Genomic DNA, 20684 nt, shown 5'->3' with positions numbered 1-20684 from the left:
GCCAGAGAGGAGTCGGTAGAAGACAGAAAGACCACCAACCTGCCTGCGGTGAGTGAGTGAAAGGCCCTCGGAGTTAGCTTCATCGCAGGAGATTCCAATGATTCTGAAAGCTTTGGTTTCAACAGCGTGAATATGAGCTAGGTGTGAGGCAGGAGCACAGGCCCAGAGGGGGGAACAGTATTCCATTGAGCTGCGGACGAAAGCCTTGTATGTGGTGAGGAGCTCAGGTCTGCCAAGGAAGGACTTTGCACGACGGAGGATGCCCAGTCGGCGACTGGCTTTGGAGGCCAGCTTGGAAATGTGGTTTTCCCAAGAAAGATCATGGCAGATAGTGAGACCCAAAAGCTTGAGCGACAGAACTTCTTGGAGAGGATTGTTGAGAAAGTGGATGGGAGGGTTTTCCAGTCGGTCTTTTCGGAGAGACATAGGAAGAGTGTGAGATTTGTCAGGATTGAAAGACATGTTCCACTTGTTTGACCAGTCTGTGAATTTGTCCAGGTCTGCAGAGAGTGAGGAGGCTGCAGACTGCCGGTCTGAGGGATGAGGAATGGAGCGGTAGAGAGTGGAGTCATCAGCAAAGAGATCGAGAGGATTTTCCAGAGAGTCGGAGAGATCATTGATGAAGACCAGAAATAGCACAGGGCCCAGAACACTACCTTAGGGAACTCCAGTCAGAACAGGAAGGGGAGATGAGAGAAATCCATTCAGTGCCACACGTTGACTATGACCAGAGAGGAAGTCCGCAAGCCATGCGAGGAGATTTCCATGGATACCATAGGACGAGAGTTTGGTGAGCAGAGCTGGGTTCCAGACCGTATTGAAGGCACGTGATATGTCAAGGGACACAGCTCTGATTTCCTGTTTGGCATTGAGGACCTCCATCCATTGTTGAGACAGCAGAAGCAACATGTCCAGAGTAGAATGACCTGGTCTGAAACCAAATTGATGATCGGAGATCATGCCATTGGAGAAGACGAGAATTGGCATTGGAGACAAGCCATTCACCCCAGATCCACTTTTTTGAAATACCGACTTCTTTCCTGGAAGTCTTAGCAGCGTCCATTTGTTTTTTTTTAACCTCTCCCACCCCCCGCATCCTTCCCGTGCCTCCTACCCCCCCCTACCCCCCCCCAAACCCTCTCCCTCACACAGATCTCCCGATGGCCCTGCTCTCAAATGTTGTATTATCCTGGCGTTGGCTTTGCGGCTAGGGTGCCAGCTTAGGATCCTAGGATCCTGGGTTCGAATCCCGGTTGATCACTGAATTAACGCCAGGGGGGGTTGACTCAGCCTGTCATCCTTCCGAGGTCGGCTAATTGAGTACCAGTTCACTGGTAATTCCCTGCTTGTCGTTAAAGGCGGCAAAAAGGGTTGGCGTCAGGAAGGGCATCCGGCTGTAAAACATTGCTTCAAAAAGGGGACTGAAAAGCAACAACAACCACGGTGCCCGAAAAAGGCCAACCCCCGCTTGCGGGGAAAAATGGCCTCTAAAAGTGGTTTTTTTCTCCCACCCCCCGCATCCTTCCCGTGCCTCCTACCCCCCCCCCCTCCCAAGCCCTCTCCCTCACACAGATCTCCCGATGGCCCTGCTCTCAAATGTTGTACTTGTGTGCTTCCCTCTCTCTCCCATCGTGTCTCCCGCTCCCTTTGTCATTTGTTTTATGTGTCAGTTTGTGTTTTTGTGATTAATGTTAGCTCTTACACGAGCCTCAATCTTGTATACAAAAAAAATTAAAAATCCTAGACACCTGCAGTCGAACATCAGACATGGCCAGCCAGTTCGTGAAAGATGGGCCAAAATCGTTCCCAGGCTCAGCCTACAAGATGGGAACAATGATTCTTAAAAGTAGTAGCAGTAGCAGTATTGCTGTCACACAAATATAAATGTGTTAAGATAATACTGAATTATATGTGTGTCTAAACAAATGATTGCATGGTAAACTAGAAGTAAAATTTGACACAAATGTGTTAAAGGATATGCCTCCACCCACATTACTTGTCAACCCACTGTTATGTTTGATCTCAAATAAAGGTCAGTATAAATAATTAAAGGTTCGTTGAGTGAGAGGGAAAGAGGGAAAGAGGGAAAGAGGGAAAGAGGGAAAGAGGGAAAGAGGGAAAGAGGGAAAGAGAGAAAGAGATAGAGATAGAGATAGAGATAGAGATAGAGATAGAGATAGAGATAGAGATAGAGAGAGAGAGAGAGAGAGAGAGAGAGAGAGAGAGAGAGAGAGAGAGAAAGAGAGAGAGAGAGAGAGAGAGAGAGAGAGAATACAGATAAGTAGAAGAGAGAGTTATGGTCTGCAAGTTGATTTCCCAAGCGCTAATGATCTTTGACCTCTTCAGTCTAAAATTTGGTCATCTATGTATTACAGACCATAATGGGTCAAGTATGGTTGAAATATCTTAAGTCGTTCATAAGTTGTTGCAGTAACACAGATTTTCAATTAAAGGGCACTTGACCTTAGGTCTTTGACCTTTTGCACCCACAATGTGGTCCATAGGTTATGCCAGAGTTTGGTCAAAATCCCTTCATCAGTACACAAATGATCATGGTAACGGAAATCTGATACTTTCAGGTAAAGGTCGCATGACCTTTGACCTTTTCACCCAAAATATTATCAGTTCATCTTTGCATCATAATATACATTTGTACCAAGCTCGTTAAAAATCCCTTCAGTGGGTTACAAGTTGTCACGGTAAGAAAAATTGACACACGGACAGACAAACAGAACCCAGAGGCATGGAGAAAATGATACTCATCAGATGTAGAAATTCTGAGTACATAAAACTTCACAAATGTTTCACTTTAAACAATCATTACTGAAAAGAGTTATCACTTTCACTACATTTGCTGAATGTTTCCATGCTGATGGAGAAAATGTGGTATTTTTACGAACATATGGATGTATTGATATTGCGCTGTACACATCATTGCCAACGAATAACTTCAGTAGGTATATTGCACAACCTGTCTCAGTCTGTGCATACGATAGTGTGACCCGTTTTCACAATACTTTTGGAAATAAAACATTTGCCGTCACCTTACTGCATGAAACCATGCAAGCTATACAGTGCATGCATCATGACGGATATGATCATTTACAAAGCCCGAGGCCACAATCATCAAAAATCTCAAAGATTCGTACCGCTCTTGGGCAACTTTTTTTCTAATCTCAACGGCCCAAACCAGGTATTTCACAAAACAATATTAAACAGTGCATTGCCCTACTCGTTACCAACCCCATTCCGAAACCACAGGAGTCATCGCCTGGTCTTCTTGGAAAATAATCAGTTATCACATAAATAGAAACGAACTTAAATAAATTTCTTTTTCCAAGTCAAAAGCGTTATAAACGATCAAACTCAACATTAAAACAATATTGTAAATTTGAATTAAAACCTTTTTTAAAGTTATCAGATAAATTTAAACGAACTTAAATAAATTTCTTTTTCCAAGTCAATAGCGTTATAAACGATCAAACTCAACATTAAAACAATATTGTAAATTAGAATTAAAACTTTAAAAAAAAAGTTATCAGATAAATATAAACAAACTTAAATAAATTTCTTTTTCCAAGTCAAAAGCGTTATAAACGATCAAACTCAACATCAAAACAATATTGTAAATTAGAATTAAAACCTTTTTTAAAAGTTATCAGATAAATATAAACGAACTTAAATTAATTACTTTTTCGAAGTGAAAAGCATTATAAATGATAAAACTCAAAAATAAAACAATATTGTAAATTAGAATTAAAACTTTCTTTTTTTTAAATACATGACAATCCCATAAAACATTAAGACTAACATTCCTTTAGCAACTCTTAAAGTATAGTTTACAAACTGGCATGAAGACTTGATCGAGTATTTTCGTGCCCAGATAACTGATTTTTCAAATCGAGCAGATTATTTTCACAAAGAAGAATTTTTTGACGGGTCGAAAGTATTTTCCTAAATAACTAAAGTATTTGCAAAGTTTACATGTATATATTTATATATGACAAATTACACACATAGCTATTGTCCCTAGTACTGTTTCTTTGTCTATATAGCTGTCGTGTTGAAAAGATTAGCTAATATGTACAATGACCCAGTGATTTGAAAGTAAACACAAAACGAGCAAAAAAAGACTGAAAAAGGAAAATATTTCATCTTGAACTACAGCTACAAGCTGCATGATGTGCTTTTATAATTGCTATGCAACAAAGGCAATCAAAGAAAGATGGCCACTGTTTTCTGTTGCGTGTGCTCGCTGATGGAGACAGGAGGTTGAAGGATGGACTCAGAACAGGCGGACTCTGGGCGGAGGGCAGAAGGACGCTGCGATGATGTACAGGGAATTGGTTCACATGAGAATACGATCCCGTGTGTCTGGCAGGCGGAGAGCCACCATACCTCCGGAAATGAGTACGCTTGCGGCCAGAAGGATGGGCCCGGCTTTGTGCGTGCTCACCAGTGAGCCGAAGATGAGAAAACCCATCACGGAGGCGAGTCGGCAAAGACAGTTCATGAATCCGAAACCTGTAGATCTGAGGGCGAGAGGAATAGTTATTTGGTTATTGGTTTGTTTTCATAGGATGCAAGGAAATGTAGATGCAAGTAAAATCAACAGAGTCCATCCAGTCTGTGCAAAATCTACATTTCCACCCACTCCCAGCACACTTCACATCACTAAACAACGACACCAACTACACATTTTTGTATTAATTGTATTTTTCCATACTCTTCTTTCTCTCTTTTATTGGAGATGAGCTAACCTTACTTACCCAATGACTGACGCCCTGCCCCCGATATAATCTCATCCGTATCGATTCTGAATGGCTCTGGCTGACGGTATAGCGGGCAATAGCAAATGAAAGATGTTCAGTATAATGAATGTAATGACCGAGGAGGATATATACAGTCATGTGAAAAAGTAAGTACACCCCACGCAAAGTTTTGACTTTTTCAACATATTTCAACATACAGCTATTTGATCTTCATTTCAACAATATTGATAGATAAAGGTGATATAATATAACAACTATCATGAAACATTTACATTTTGTAGTCCATTGTATAATTTAAATAAACATAAATGCAAATTTTGCATGTGGAAAAAGTAAGTACACCCCTACTTTTATCACTACTTCAAATACCTAAAATTAAAATCAGGTTCACCAGCTCAGGTGCAAATGAATAGAACATCGTTAGAGAGGATCTTGGAGGAACCTGTCTTATTTAAACCTCAGACATTTAGTTTGGTTTGCTCTTTGTTGTTGAAGTGTGTGGCGTCACCAAGCCTAGATCAAAAGAGCTCTCTGAGGCCTTCAGAAAGAAGGTTATAGATGCCGACAAGTCTGGAAAGGGATTTAAAAAGATCTCCAAACAATTTGAAATCAATCATTCGACTGTCCGGAAGATCATCTACAAGTAGAGAAGATTCCAAACAACTGCCAACTTGTTCAGGCCAGGCCGCCCCAGCTAGTTCAGTCCGAGAGCAGACCGCAAGATGCTGAAAGAAGTCTCTAAGAACCCCAGAATGTCATCACGGGACCTACAGGTAGCTCTTGCCACTGTTGATGTCAAAGTGCACGAGTCTACCATTAGAAAGAGGCTGCACAAATTTGATCTACATGGGAGGTGTGCCAGGAGGAAACCTTTGCTGTCCAGAAAGAACATCAGGGCAAGACTAAAGTTTGCCAATGAACACCTAGGCAAAGACCAGCACTTCTGGAACAATATGCTCTGGACAGATGAGTCAAAGGTCCGCTTCCGGTCCGGTATGAAGAGGACGCAGGCATCACATGCTCGCCGCTTCTTCGACCGGGCCACCGTCAGTTGCTTGCTTTTTTGGTGGTCGTGCGGATTTTTTGGCCATTGAGTCTGCCCTCTGCATAGCCCCGGCTCTGCTCCCTGCTTCGCCTGCCCGGCTCCTTCGCCTGCTCGCTGTTTCCTCGGGCACGCTCTCGTGGGTTGTGACCATCGCAGCGGTTTCCCGCTGTGATCTTGATTTGTAGCGGCGGCGGTCGATTGCCGCTGCATTTGCCGCTTTGCCATGATCAACCTTGGCCTCGTGATCGTCTCTTTGCTCCTGCCTGCCCTCTGCTTGGTCCCGGCTCTGCTCCTGGCTTCACCTACCTGGCTCCTTCATTTCCTCGGGCCCGCTCCCATGGGTTGGGACCATTGTTTCACCTCCTCAACCTTGGCCTCATCTCGTCTCTCCGCTCCTGCCTGGCATGGCTCTGCGGTACTCCGCCGCAAGGCTCCTTCTGCTCAATACCCGCTCCACCCCATCATGCATCTCTGCCATCAAATCAAATGGACTCCTCCGACGACGCAGGTACATTCACCGTGGCTCCGGTCGTAAGTTTGTATATTTGCAATCAGGTCACTCCATCCCCATCCTCTGGTCGGCTCAGCGCACTCTCACTCTTCGTCCCAGCGCACCTGGTCACAGCAACGCACACAATCGCACCTCCTGCCTACGAACCCTGGCTAAATCACCTGAATTCATCCCTGCTGTTCAAAACAACATCAAGCTCACCCTGTTCAACACCCGGTCCCTCAACAACAAATGCCTCATCCTGAACGAATACATCCTGGATAACAAACTGGACTTTCTCTGTCTCACCGAAACCTGGCAACAACCTCTGGACTACTATACACTCAACCTCACCACACCCAATGGATATTCCTACGTCAATAAACCACGCTCGGAGGGCCGAGGTGGTGGAATTGCCGTTATCCACCGTCAAGACATCAGGACCAGCCTCATCCCCATCGCCTCATCCTCATCATTTGAACACCTGGCTTTTAAACTCTCTGGTCGCACGCAGTCAGTCATGGCTGTCGTCTACCGCCCTCCCAAACCACACCCATCATTCCTGTCTGACTTCTCCTACTTTCTGACCCAGCTACGTTCCCTCTCTCCCTCAATCCTCCTCCTTGGTGATTTCAATATCCACATGGACCCCACTGACTCCACAATAACCACTGACTTCACTGATTTACTCACCTGCTTTAACCTCACTCAACATGTCGACTTTCCTACCCATATCCGTGGTCACATTTTGGACCTTGTCTGCTCCACTGGATTAATTTTGCACCATCTCTCTGGCTCCGACCTCACCCTCTCTGACCACTTAGCTATCACTATGACCATCAACATCCCCACCCCAACACCAAGACATTATCGCACTATCAACTTCCGTAAGCTAAACGCTCTTTCACCGACCTCATTCTCATCCACCCTCTCTGAAAAAATGTCCACTTCTCCCTTCGTTGACCTCCACACCCCTTCCGACCTCACTGACTACTACAACCACACTCTCTCCTCCTGCCTTGACCAGCTTGCGCCTGTAAAGACCAAAACAGTTTCTTTCACCCATTCTGCTCCCTGGTTTACCCCTGAACTCCGCCTGATGAAAACTCGTGGACACCCCCTGGACACCACCACCCAGTCATTCACAGTAGATAACTGCATCTCCTTCCTTTCTTTCTTCCAACGCAAAATTGACAACATCTACAACAGCCTGACCACCGCCGCACCCGCTCCCCCTCCAACCACCTGCCCCCCCTTATCCTGCCTTCCCCTGTCTCAATTCTCCCCGGTCTCCCCTACTGACCTCTCTGAACTCCTCATAGGAATGAAAACTGCCACCTGCACTCTTGACCCCATCCCGTCCAGCTTTGTCAAGGCCTCCCTCCCTGCTCTCTCTCCACTTATCATTGTAACAATAAACTCCTCCCTGTCTACAGGCATCGTCCCACCTTCCCTCAAAATTGCTGCTGTTACCCCCATTCTAAAAAAACCTGGTCTAAACCCTGACACCCTAAACAACTTCAGACCCATCTCCAACCTACCCTTTCTGTCCAAAGTTTTGGAACGTGCTGTAGCCACTCAGCTCAAACATCACCTCTCTGCCAATAACTTGTATGAAACATTCCAATCCGGATTCCGCTCCAACCACAGTACTGAAACTGCTCTCATCAAAATCACCAACGACCTTCTCCTCTCCTCTGACGCTGACAACCTCAACATTCTCGTCTGCCTCGACCTCAGCGCTGCCTTTGACACCATCAATCACACCATCCTCCTCACCCGACTTGAATCCACCTTTAACGTTACCGGCACTGCCCTCTCTTGGATTAAATCATACCTCTCTGACAGACGCCAGTTCATCTCCATCAATAACTGCAAATCCCCCACTGCTCCCCTCCCCCAAGGTGTCCCCCAAGGTTCAGTTCTTGGCCCCCTCCTCTTCATCCTTTACCTGTCCCCCCTCGGTCACTTAATCCACCGTCATGGTCACCAATTCCACTGCTTCGCCGATGACATCCAGCTTTTCATCTCCACCAAGTCCGTCTCCACCGCCACCCACTCTATCCTGACAAACTGCATCACTGAAATAAAATCCTGGCTTCAAATCAACTTCCTCAAGCTTAACTGTGATAAATCTGAAATAATCATCATTGGCCCAAAAACGCTCACAAAATCCACACATAACTTTGCCCTCAACATCGACGGTATCCCAGTATCCACCTCCCCTCACATCCGGAATCTTGGCATCATCTTTGACCAAACCCTCTCCTTCGACAAATACACTAAACAGATCACAAAGTCAGCCTTCTTTCACCTGAAAAACATTGCCCGTCTCCGCTCATCCCTCTCCTCCACGGCTGCAGAAACCCTCATCCACGCCTTCATCACCTCCCGTCTGGACTACTGCAATAGCCTCCTCTATGGTTCACCCTCAAAAATCACCAAAAAACTCCAATACATTCAGAACTCCGCTGCCCGTCTACTCACCCATTCCCGGACCCGTGACCACATCACCCCCGTCCTTTACAAGCTTCACTGGCTCCCCATCCCCCAGAGAATCCAGTACAAAATCCTCCTCTTGACAAACAAAGCCCTCCATAACCTGGCCCCATCCTACCTGGCTGACCTCCTCTCCAGACACACTCCCACCCGCAACCTCCGCTCTGCTGGTACCAAACTCCTAAACCCCCCCCCCCCCCCCATCCGGACAAAATTCAGATCCTGGGGGGACAGGGCCTTCTCCATCGCTGCTCCCACCCTATGGAACTCTCTACCTCACACCATCAGAGACTCCTCCTCACTCACCACATTCAAAACATCACTAAAGACCCACCTGTTCAACACTGCATTCAACATTCAATCCACAGCATTTAACCCCTGACTATCTCTTCTCCTTCTCCCTCCTTTTGCTTTAAATATTTCCCTATTGATTCTTGTCTTTTTGTAATTGTTGTTTTCATGTATTGTTATGCATTATGTTTTGCACTCTGTCAAAGCGCCTTTGGGCTTCTTGAAAAGCGCTATACAAAATAAATGAAATATTTTTATTATTATTATTAAAGGTAGAGCTATTTGGCCACAGTACCAGAAGACATGTTTGGCGAAAACCAAAGACAGCATTTGACCACAAGAACCTGATACCAACTGTAAAGCATGGTGGTGGAAATATTATGGTTTGGGGCAGCTTTGCTGCATCAGGGCCTGGGCAGCTCACCATCATAGAATGCACTATGAATTCTTCATTGTACCAGAGGGTGCTTGAGGATAATGTGAGGCCATCTGTCAGAAAGTTGAAGCTCAACCGAGGGTGGACCTTGCAACATGACAATGACCCTAAACATACCAGTAAATCCACCACGGAATGGCTGAAAAGAAAGAAATGGAGGGTTCTGGAATGGCCAAGTCAAAGCCCGGATCTAAATCCCATCGAGATGTTGTGGGGGGATTTGAAACGAGCTGTGCATGCAAGAAACCCCTCAAACATCACACAGCTGAAAGAATTCTGCATGGAGGAGTGGGCAAAAAATTCTCCCAGTCGATGTCAGAGACTGGTAGACAGTTATAAGAAACTCCTACTTGAGGTTGATTCTGCCAAGGGAGCAATACCACCTATTAGAGCCAAGGGTGTACTTACTTTTTCCACATGCGAAATTTGCATTTATGTTTATTTAAATTATACAATGGACTACAAAATGTAAATGTTTCATGATATTTGTTGTATTATATCACCTTTATCTATCAATATTGTTGAAATGAAGATCAAATAGCTGTATGTTGAAATATGTTGAAAAACTCAAAACTTTACATGGGGTGTACTTACTTTTTTACGTGACTGTCGGTGTGGTACATGGAGGAGGGTAGAGAGCAGGTGTGGTATATAGAGGAGGGTAGAGACCATGTGTGGTATATGGAGGTGGGTATAGACCAGGGTGAAATGATTGGGGTAACGGAGAATATGCACACATAAGAAGCAACAACACCACGAAAGACCATACCATACACTTACCTTCAGTCCATACCTGAATACGTGCCCTATCCATTTGTATCCCACTGTTCCCCTGTACTGTTCACACCTCTCTACCAGTTATTGCTTTCCATTAAGACCTCTGATTATATATTTACTTGCACTCTATGGTATCACAATAGCCTCTTATGGTATCACAATAGCCTCTCATGGTATCACATCATCCCTGCTTATGGTATCACATTAGCTCCTCTTATGGTATCACATTATCTCCTCTTATGGTATCACATTATCTCCTCTTATGGTATCACATTAGCTCCTCTTAGCTCCTCCTATGGTATCACATTATCTCCTCTTATGGTATCACATTATCTCCTCTTATGGTATCACATTAGCTCCTCTTATGGTATCACATCATCTCCTCTTATGGTATCACAAAATCTCTCATATTCAGTTATGGTTGCAGAAACGTGGAAAGTAAACAGCTGCATTCGAGAGGGTTCAGAGTAAAGCAACACAGATTGTTTCAGATTTTGTGTTGACACAGAAAAGTAGTTTCAGGCGAAATCAAGAGTTTCAAGAGCGAATGTGTGTGTGAACGCAAGTTAGTACATCAAAGCATGTTACTGGTTAATTTGACTGGTATAATGGAATTAGACGAAATGATTAATCCTGTGTTACTTGGTCCAGTGTAACTTGCTATCTCGAACATGACTAGCGATTTGTGGCCAGGATGCTCACAGGGCCATGTCCCTCGCCCTCCTCAAGAGGGCGCTGTTGCTTTTAAGGGTCCATGGCTTTTTAGGGGTTTAAGGGTTAAATGGATTCTGGGTTGCTCCAAAGTAGAATACAGCAATGACTCATTAAAATAATTTGATGCACCCATTGAAATAAGCAATTTCTATGTATTTTGTACAATTGTAAAAGGCGTCACGAAGATACGTGGCTCATTCTATAAGATTTGCAGCTGAATCCACCACTGTGAATGCCAAAACCTCACTATGGATGAAAATGGTTGGGAAACAATTTTCTGACAAACCAGACATAATCTGTTGAACAGAAACTATCCTCCTTCAAGATGTCTCTGATTCCTTAATATCTCTTCCTCGTTACACCCTCCTCCGGTATGATAAACATGAGCCTCGTCCTGGTGGTGGGGTTGCTCTCTTCCTCACTCTCCTTGCACTGCCCTCTTTCCAATTCACCCCAGAAGTACCTCTGGCTACGGCTTCCCCTCAGCTCCCACCTTTTGTTCATATGTGTTCTGTACCGTCCTCCAAACAGTGATGACTCCATTTACATTTCGCTGTCTGACAACATGGACCAACTTCTATCCACTCATCCCAACTCTCTCTTCCTCATATGTGGTGACTTCAACTGTCACCATGCCAGCTGACTGGGTTTGGGTACCTCTCTCACCAGCCATGGCATCTAAGTAAAGGACTTCTGCGACTCATTGGGACTGACACAATCTGTTAATTTCCCGACCCGGATCTCAGTCAATGGAGCATCTTCTCTTCTATACTTGGTTGACTAACTTCCCTGCAAATATCTGCTGCTCTTCTTCTGCACCAATCGGTTCTTCTGATCATTTGCTTGTTAAAGTGGACATCTCACTGGCTATTCTCAGAGAGCCTCCTCAGCGCCGACGAGTCTGGCATTTCACTCAGGCCAACTGGCATGGTCTCCAAGCAGCCAACAATCATCTGGACTGGTCTCCCATCTTTACTGCCTCTGACAGAAACTCTTCCTGGGAATTCTTCCAAAGTAAATTGCTCTCTCTCATGTACAGATTTATCTCATCTCCTCTTCAGTTGTCATACCCTTCCTCCCGTCAATGGTACATGGAATCTTGTGGTGAAGCAGTTGCCATGAAACCACTCGCCTTCACCTCATGGAAGGCTAATACAACTGAAGGCAATTTCAGTTCCTTTCACAAAGCTCGGAACAAGTGTGTGTCTACCCTCAGGAGAGCCAGGAAACAATATCTCTCTACTCTCAAGACTGAACTCTCAAACCTGTCTCCCTCTTCCAAATATTGGTGGTGTCTGGTCAAATCTGTTTCTGGTGTTTGTTCCCCTTCCATCCCCTCCCTTACTTCAAACGGCTACACAGCTGACCCCGCACATGAAAAAGCCGAATGCCTCAAGTCTGTGTTTGCCTCAAAATTCCGATGCAATCTCTCTCTGTACCCACCTTACCCAATCGAAGCCAGCTGCTCCTGGACTCTGTGTTCTTCCCTCCTGACAAGGTGGATAAGCTTTTGTCAAACCTCGACTCTGATTCTGCAACTGGACCAGACGGCATCAGCCCACGGGTCCTAAAATCCTGCTCTGCCGCTCTGTCTCACCCTCTCTCTGTTCTCTTCACTCTCTCTTTTGCTCAAGGTCATCTGCCATCTACTTGGAAATCAGCCAACATTACGACTTTACACAAAAATATGCTAAGACAGATCCTTGCAACTACAGACCATTCAGCATGCTCCTAATCATCAGCAAGGTCATGGAATCAATCATTGCTTCTGACATCAAATCCTTCCTTTTCTCCAATGACTTGATCTTGGATCATCAATTCGGATTCAGACCAGGTCATTCTACTCTGGACATGCTGCTTCTGCTGTCTCAACAATGGATGGAGGTCCTCAATGCCAAACAGGAAATCAGAGCTGTCTCCCTTGACATATTACGTGCCTTCAATACGGTCTGGCACCCCGCGCTGCTCACCAAACTCTCCTCCTATGGTATCCATGGAAATCTCGACGCATAGCTTGCGGACTTTCTCTCTGGTCGTAGTCAACGTGTGGCCCTGAATGGATTTTTCGCATCTCATCTTCCTGTTCAGGCTGAAGTTTCCCAAGGCAGTGTTGTGGGCCCTGTGCTTTTTCTGGTCTTCATCAATGATCTCTCCGACTCTCTGGCAAATCCTCTCGATCTCTTTGCTTATGACTTCACTCTCTGCCGCTCCATTCCTCATCCCTCAGATCGGCAGTCTGCAGCCTCTTCACTCTCTGCAGACCTGGAAAAAAAATTACAAACTGGTCAAACAAGTGGAACATGTCTTTCAATCATGACAAATCTCACACTCTTACTATGTCTCTCCGAAAAGACCGACTGGACAACCCTCCCATCTATTTTCTCAACAATACTCTCCAAGAAGTTCTGTCACTCAAGCTTTTGGGTCTCACTATCTGCCATGACCTTTCCTGGGAAAACCACATTTCCAAGCTGGCCTCCAAAGCCAATCGCCGACTGGGCATCCTCCGTCATGCGAAGTCCTTCCTTGGCACACCTGAGCTCCTCACCACATACAAGGCTTTCATCTGCAGCTCAATGGAATACTTCTCTCCCCTCTGGGCTGGTGCTCCTGCCTCACACCTTGCTCGGCTTCACGCTGTTGAAACCAAAGCTTTCAGAATCATTGGAATCTCCCGCGATGAAGCTGACTGAGGGCCTTTCAGTCACTCACCACAGGCAGGTTGGTGGTCTTTCTGTCTTCTACCCACTCCTCTCCAGCTTAGCTCCACCAGCTCTGTCCCCCAAATATTCCTACAGGTCACACAAGATTTTCCAGCAACCCTCTTCTTGCGTAACTGCCAAAATCAAGACTCTCTGCTCACCTTCACTCTTTCATTCCTCTTTGCTCCCGCCTCTCGAACGAACTCACTCACTCTCTTCTCTTCAATCCCACTCCTCCTTCCAGGTGTTTAAAACAGCTGTTCACCACCATCTCCTGTCTTCTCCCATCCAAAACCTTGATCTTTTCTACCCCCATTAATTAACCCCAGGTCCACTTTTTGGAAATTGCAACTTATTTCCTGGAAGTCCTCGCAGTGTCCATTTGTTTTACTAGGGCATGCCCGTACTATATATATATATCTAAAATTATATCCCCCCCCCCCTCTATTTACATGAAATGGTTTGGTCCATTCGCAAAGCCAAAGCGAACGGCTTGCGAGTACGGTGACAATCCCCCCCCTCTATTTACATGAAATGGTTTGGTCCATTCGCAAAGCCAAAGCGAACGGCTTGCGAGTACGGTAGAACCCCCCCCTCTATTTACATGAAATGGTTTGGTCCATTCGCAAAGCCAAAGCGAACGGCTTGCGAGTACGGTAGAACCCCCCCCCCCTCTATTTACATGAAATGGTTTGGTCCATTCGCAAAGCCAAAGCGAACGGCGAACGGCTAAATCGCCATAGCTCGCTAACTACTTGTCCGATTAATATGAAACCTTGAAAAGGCACATCCTCAAGTCCCCAGCAATATACCTGGCAAGTTTCAAGTATATCGGACCCGTGGTTGTCGAGAAACAGCGGTCACAGACAAACAAACACACAGACACACAGACATACACACAGACACACACACACACAGAGATTACTGGAATTATAGATAGACTAGGGCATGCCCGTACTATATATATATATCTAGGACGTGCCCGTGCCCGTGGGTGCCCGTTCCTTGCCAAAATAAAAATAAAAAATGTCTTCGCCCATGCATGCATGGGCGTGCCCGTAAGTGCGTGATGTGACCGTACAATGAATGTATCGTCCCGACGCCGCAGCTCGGATGGCGCTGCAGTTAATCGGGCCTGTATCGGCAGAGTTATTATAAACGTGTACTACAATCGATCATACCTTACAGCGTCTGCTCGCCACGTTCAGCATCAGTACGTCGTCACTATGACTATCCGTAAGTCCGGAAGTGACGTCCTCATTTGACTGTCCGGAAGGTCGCATATCGCAGTTACGATGAATCGCAAAGTAGTTTTAATTCGTTTTAAAACATAGTTTAACGCCAACATAGCGCCAACATAGTTTGCCAACGTGAAATAAATGAATACGCTCTCAAATGTGCCGTCCGAGGCAGAGTCTGTTCGCCACGTTCGGCACACGTGATAGCTCGCTGCTCTCTGATTGGTTGAATCGTTTTTTGGACATAGCTCGGTAACTACTTGTCCGATTAATATGAAACGTTGAAAAGGCACATCCTCGGGTCCCCAGCAATATACCTGGCAAGTTTCAAGTATATCGGACCCGTGGTTGTCGAGAAACAGCGGTCACAGACAAACAAACAAACACACACACACACACACACACACACACACACACACACACACACACACACACACACACACACACAGATTACTGGAATTATAGATAGATACCTATCCCACCCCTCCCCCACACCCACTTCCTATGCCTCCTCCACCCAAGCCCTCTCCCTCCCACAGATCTCCCGATGTCCCTGTCCTCTGCTGTTGTACTTGTGCGCTTCCCTCTCTCTTCCCATATTGTCTCCCGCTCCCTTTATTAAATGTTTGATGTGTCCGTTTTTTTTGTGATTAATGTTAGCTCTCACACGAACCTCGATCTTGTATAAAAAAAAAAAAAATTTTAAACAATATGCAGGGTGTCCCATACGTCTGGAACCATCGGGCAAAAGAAGGGATTCATTATTTTTTCGTTTAAGAATGATTTTGTCATGTTTTTTTTTCATTTCTTGGAAGTGTTCATGATATTGCTGAGCATTCCCCAGTGTCTTGAACGCAGATGGGGATTTCCCAACATTTTTCCAAAAGAACCGCGCTCCTGACAATTACAGCATTCATGTCAGAGAGTGGCTGAACCGGAAATTCCCTGATCATTGGATAGGACGTCGAGGGCCTGTGGAGTGGCCGGCGAGGACCCCCGATCTCAGCCCGTTGGATTTTTATCTCTCGGGTCATTTGAAGGCGTTGGTCTATGTGGAAAAAAAATTCAGAGTGCTGCACATTTGCGGGAGAGCATCAGCGACGCATGTAACATCATCACTCCTGACACCATTCACCATGTGACAGCTGACTGGATACATCTGCATTTTTGTATCAATCATAATGGTGGGCACATAGAACATTCTGTAAATACAAGCCCTTTTCATCACTTTGCCCTATGGTTCCTGACTTACCTGTGGAATTGTTACAATAGGGTGTCTGCTTTAATCATGAGGGAGAATTAGAAATGACAAGGCTCTTTTAATAAAAAGTTTAAATGTAGATGTAACAGATGTATTTATGGCATTATTGGGAAAGAAAATAAAAATAAGGAAGAAAAAAAGACTATTCCTGTTGTGATGAAAAACATTATTTGGTATATTATGTTGAAGCATATGCTGTTATCATACGCTTTTGTCATTTGGGAAATGGCTAGAATGCATTGAATTCGAATTCTATTTTGATTGTCCGATTTGTTTGAACACAGTAGAGAGACTCCACGGTGAGCTTACGCATGCAGAGACAACCCAGGGAGACACCATGGTGAAGAGACCCAGGGAGATTGCACGCCAGATGAGACGTGCGAACTGGTGAAGGGTCTGCAAGGCGAAAAGGAGTGAACGGCGAGCCCGTTGTAAAGGGCCATTGGCGGCTTTGCCCAGCCTCGGAGACCAGCCTGCATCGCATCTCCCGCCCATCACCACAGGGAAGACCACACCCACCCTCTTCTGTTTGTCTTGTGTCCCTGTGAGTGTTTGCCCGCATAATAGTTGATTTGAAAGAATCTGGTCGGACAAGGTCGGACGGGTCACACAAGATCTGCCAGCAACCCTCTGATGGTTAAACTGCCAAAATCAATACTCTGTTCACCTTCACCCTTTCCTTCCTCTTTTCTCCCGCCTCTGGAACAAACTCCCTCACTCTCTTCAATCCCACTCCTCCCTCGAGGTCTTTAAAACAGCTGTTCACCACCATCTCTTATCTTCACCCATCCAAAACCTTGATCTTTTCTACACCCGCAAATTCACCCCAGATCTACTTTTTTGAAATACCGACTTCTTTCCTGGAAGTCCGAGCAGTATCCATGTGTTGTTTTTTTTACCTCTCCCACTCCCCCACTCCCATCCCATTGTTCCTCCCCCGAAGCCCTCTCCCTCCCACAGATCTCCCGATGTCCCTGCTCTCCATCCTGTCTCCCGCTCCCTTTATCATATGTTTTATGTGTCCGTTTGTTTTTTTGTGATCAATGTTAGCTCTAACACGAGCCTCGATCTTGTATACAAAAATACATATATATATATATATATATTGTTGCGGATCTCAGCGTCGGCCTTTCCCCTTATCAAGGGGGGGGGGGGGGAGGGTTAGTCCCCTTGTCTTTTACTAGCCGACGGGACCCAGGACCGATGACGTCCTTCCCGGGCAGCGTTAAATAGGGTTTTAGGACTATGAATTCACTATTACCCAAGTACTAACGCTGACCGGGAACGAGGAAATAAGCCCCGCCCGAATCAAGGGTGTTGGTGGAAACGCCGAGCGGCAGCGAACCCTTGACCCGAGCCGTTATCAAGGACTAAACCCGATCCAAGCGGTCCGTAATCGTGCCACGCTTACCCAATGGAGGAAATCACGGAAACGATCGAATTGGAAGAAAGAAATAACAAGATTTATTTACACTTTGTACAATAATAATAAGAAGAATACACAGTGCAGCCTTAAACAGTCTTAACTTATCCCTGGACAACCGGGCCTGTCACACTCAGACACACTCACGCGGGTTGCAGATGAACAGGTCGATGGTCCCGGGATGGCGTCCAGGCAGCTCTTCCTCCGGTCCCCAACTCGCACCGCGAAGGAGACGAACAAAGACGGCAGGAGCTCTCCACGTGTCGTTCTTGCGCACGGGATTATCACAGGCCGAACGGTAGGCTGGCTTCGGCGGTTACACTTGCGGCTCAGCCGCGTACGTAATAAGCGAATAGTTCGTAATAGTTCAATAAACGCGAACAATGCGCTTCTCAATCAAGGCTCGAATCTGCCGTGTGCACGCCAGCCCTCTTAATGCAGTTCTCACACAAGTGCTCCGGATCAGTTCTCATGCACAGCGCAATTCACCAAACGAGTCCTCTGCGAGCAAGTCCTTCTCTTAGCTCAACTCAGACCTGCGCATCCCTTCTCATCTCTCCACTTGCATGCGAGTCCTTTCAATACCAATGCCTGGCTCCAGTCTTTTGTAAGCGCCTCTCCCTTCTCATCTGCGGTGGGGGCCTCGTGCCAAGGGTTATATTGCCACGCCCTTGGAACCCTCTGGAATTCACCAGAGGTTTCTTGCCATGCCCTATCACCCCATGCCCACCGAGCCCTGGTTGGCTGTTGCTCTTACCGTCTCCGCCTTCTGACGTGCTGCTTGTCGCGGCCACACCCTGACCTCGCGCTCCTCCCTCTTTCCAGGCCTACCTCGTGGTTACCCGACTAGTTTGAGCGAGGAAAGGGCAGCTAATGCTGCTGGCAGCCAAAGCACCACACACGGAGGGATCAGCCAAAATGGGGCGCGGGATCGAGTTTGCCCATTGATAGAATTGAAGGGTGGCCGAAAAATGAAAAGGGCCTAAGCTTAATTCTTTATACAACGCAGATGTCACTAGGGAAATGGCCTACTCTTACACATACTATGACATAACTAATTCTAATGGGCCTACGTGTTGCTTGTGGACTAACTATGGGGGGCAAACCTTTAACCTTCAATGATGTTATATGTACAATTCTCAAAACCTCAACAATATATATATTGTCACGCAACTGTGATTAACATCAAAGTTGCGGAGGCCGATTACGAGGCTTTAAACTCCCGAGGCGAAAACTCAATAGCGGATTCCAAATCAAAGCGCTTAAACGCGCGGAATGGTGGGACACAGCGAAAGCTCCGCAGCCTTACCTATTAAAATCAAACACCCAGGAAACTGCATTCAGATATATACAGAAAATAATATAAGGATTTATTAAATAAAAGCAAGACAGGAAAAAGCACGCGCCGGTAAATCTAATATCCTAAATCGGGATCCCGCACACCAGATATCAAACACGAGATGAGGGGATATGAATACCAAAGAAACACGTCTTTTATGTCAAGTGTACACGCGGAGCTCGGCTTATCTGTCTCGTCGTTGGCTTCGGCTGCTGTCCACCACGGCCCCGATGCACCCACGAGGCCTTGCTCCAAGCTCCGATCCTCTCGCCGCCCACGAGGTCGGTGCGCCAAGCTCCAAGGCACCCAATGCAGGCCAGCGGCTTCACCCAGATCGATCCCCACAAGGAGCACGAAAAGACAGGAGCGGGAAGAACGCAGGTGTGACTGCACGTCTCGTCCTTCCAACTCGCTTCTCAATTGCTCACTGCCAAACTGCGCACTGCCAACGCAACTCGGGCTCTCTCTCTGCACTCAAGTCAGGGCTCTGCTCTCATCTCAACTCACACCCCCTGAAAATGGCGTCCTGCTCTCGCTAATATCTTCGGCAGATGACGTCACATTGGCGCACCCTCAGCCTATCAGAGCCTCCCCCGGCTCACCCACTGCATCACTGTCGCTCTCTCTACTTCTGCTTTCTCTTCATCGCACGTGCTATCCGAGGTTGGTAGGCCTTGCGGAGGTGTAAATGGTGGCGGCCGATTGTGGCGGTGTTCCAGCCCGATTTCCCGTCTATTCTCTTCCAAAGTCATGTCAAAGGGGAGGAATTATTTAATGTTGCGCTTGGGACCTAACTAAGTGTTTATGTGGTTTGCAGTGCCATAATGGACAAGGGTTTGATGACCAGGTGAGACTCACAGGGGCGTTATCTTTTAATCCCTATCTAACTATCACACGAATCTCCTGGTAGATCCACAATTATACATCTTACACTGACAAACGCCTAAACATGAAGAACTTATGACAGGTAGATTCCCTATCATGACAGTCGAATACCTACCTATACAGATCTACCTAGCTCTAGATTTTGCTCTACCCCCACACATAACAATATATATATAGCCGTGGGAACCGTTACTGTCTCAGTTGAGTACACCAATCGGGTTTCTCTGTAACATTGTTATTCTTATTCCCTTCCTGTGCTCTGATCCCATGGCATTTCAAGCCATGGAATTGTCCTCCAGCAAAATCAAATTCCCCTCAGAACTGTGAATGTGCACTAAAACCACCGTGCAGCAAATGTATAAACTCTGAACAATGCACTGCGGAACTTCTGTCTCAAACCAAGCACACCTACCTATGAACAATACTCATATAGTTCGACGAATTTTGTTTCTTAATAATCAAGAACCTGATGAGATAGTCATCATAGCTTGCTTTACAAATAGTGCAACCAGGAATGTTGAACCGACAGTGCATTCAGAAAGTATTCAGACCACTTCACTTTTTTCACATTTTGCTATGTTGCAGCCTTATGCTGAAATAGTTTAAATTCATTTTTTTCCCTCATCAATCTACACTCAATACCCCATAATGACAAAGAGAAAACAGGATTTTGGAAAGTTTTGCAAATTTATGAAAAAATAAAAAAAACTGAAATATAACATTGACATAAGTATTCATACCCTTTGCTATTTTTTTTTTTTTTTTTTTTTTTTTTTTTTTGTATACAAGGTCGAGGCTCGTGAAAGAGCGAA

At 45.8% G+C, this 20684-nt stretch overlaps 1 protein-coding gene across 1 annotated transcript in view; it reads right to left on the bottom strand.

The window, feature by feature from the left end:
• Positions 1–4129: 4129 nt before the first annotated feature.
• Positions 4130–20684, bottom strand: part of IQGAP2 (IQ motif containing GTPase activating protein 2) — a 151841-nt gene continuing 135286 nt past the window's right edge. Inside the window, 1 exon segment of the mRNA XM_078781856.1 lies at positions 4130–4532. The gene's annotated coding sequence lies outside the window, so the exon portion shown is untranslated.

Source organism: Myxine glutinosa, chromosome 7 (genome assembly GCF_964187855.1).
Source record: "Myxine glutinosa chromosome 7, kmMyxGlut1.1, whole genome shotgun sequence".
NCBI lineage: Eukaryota > Metazoa > Chordata > Myxini > Myxiniformes > Myxinidae > Myxine > Myxine glutinosa.
Note: the sequence above shows the minus strand (reverse complement) of the source record. Positions and strands in the feature narration are given on the sequence as shown.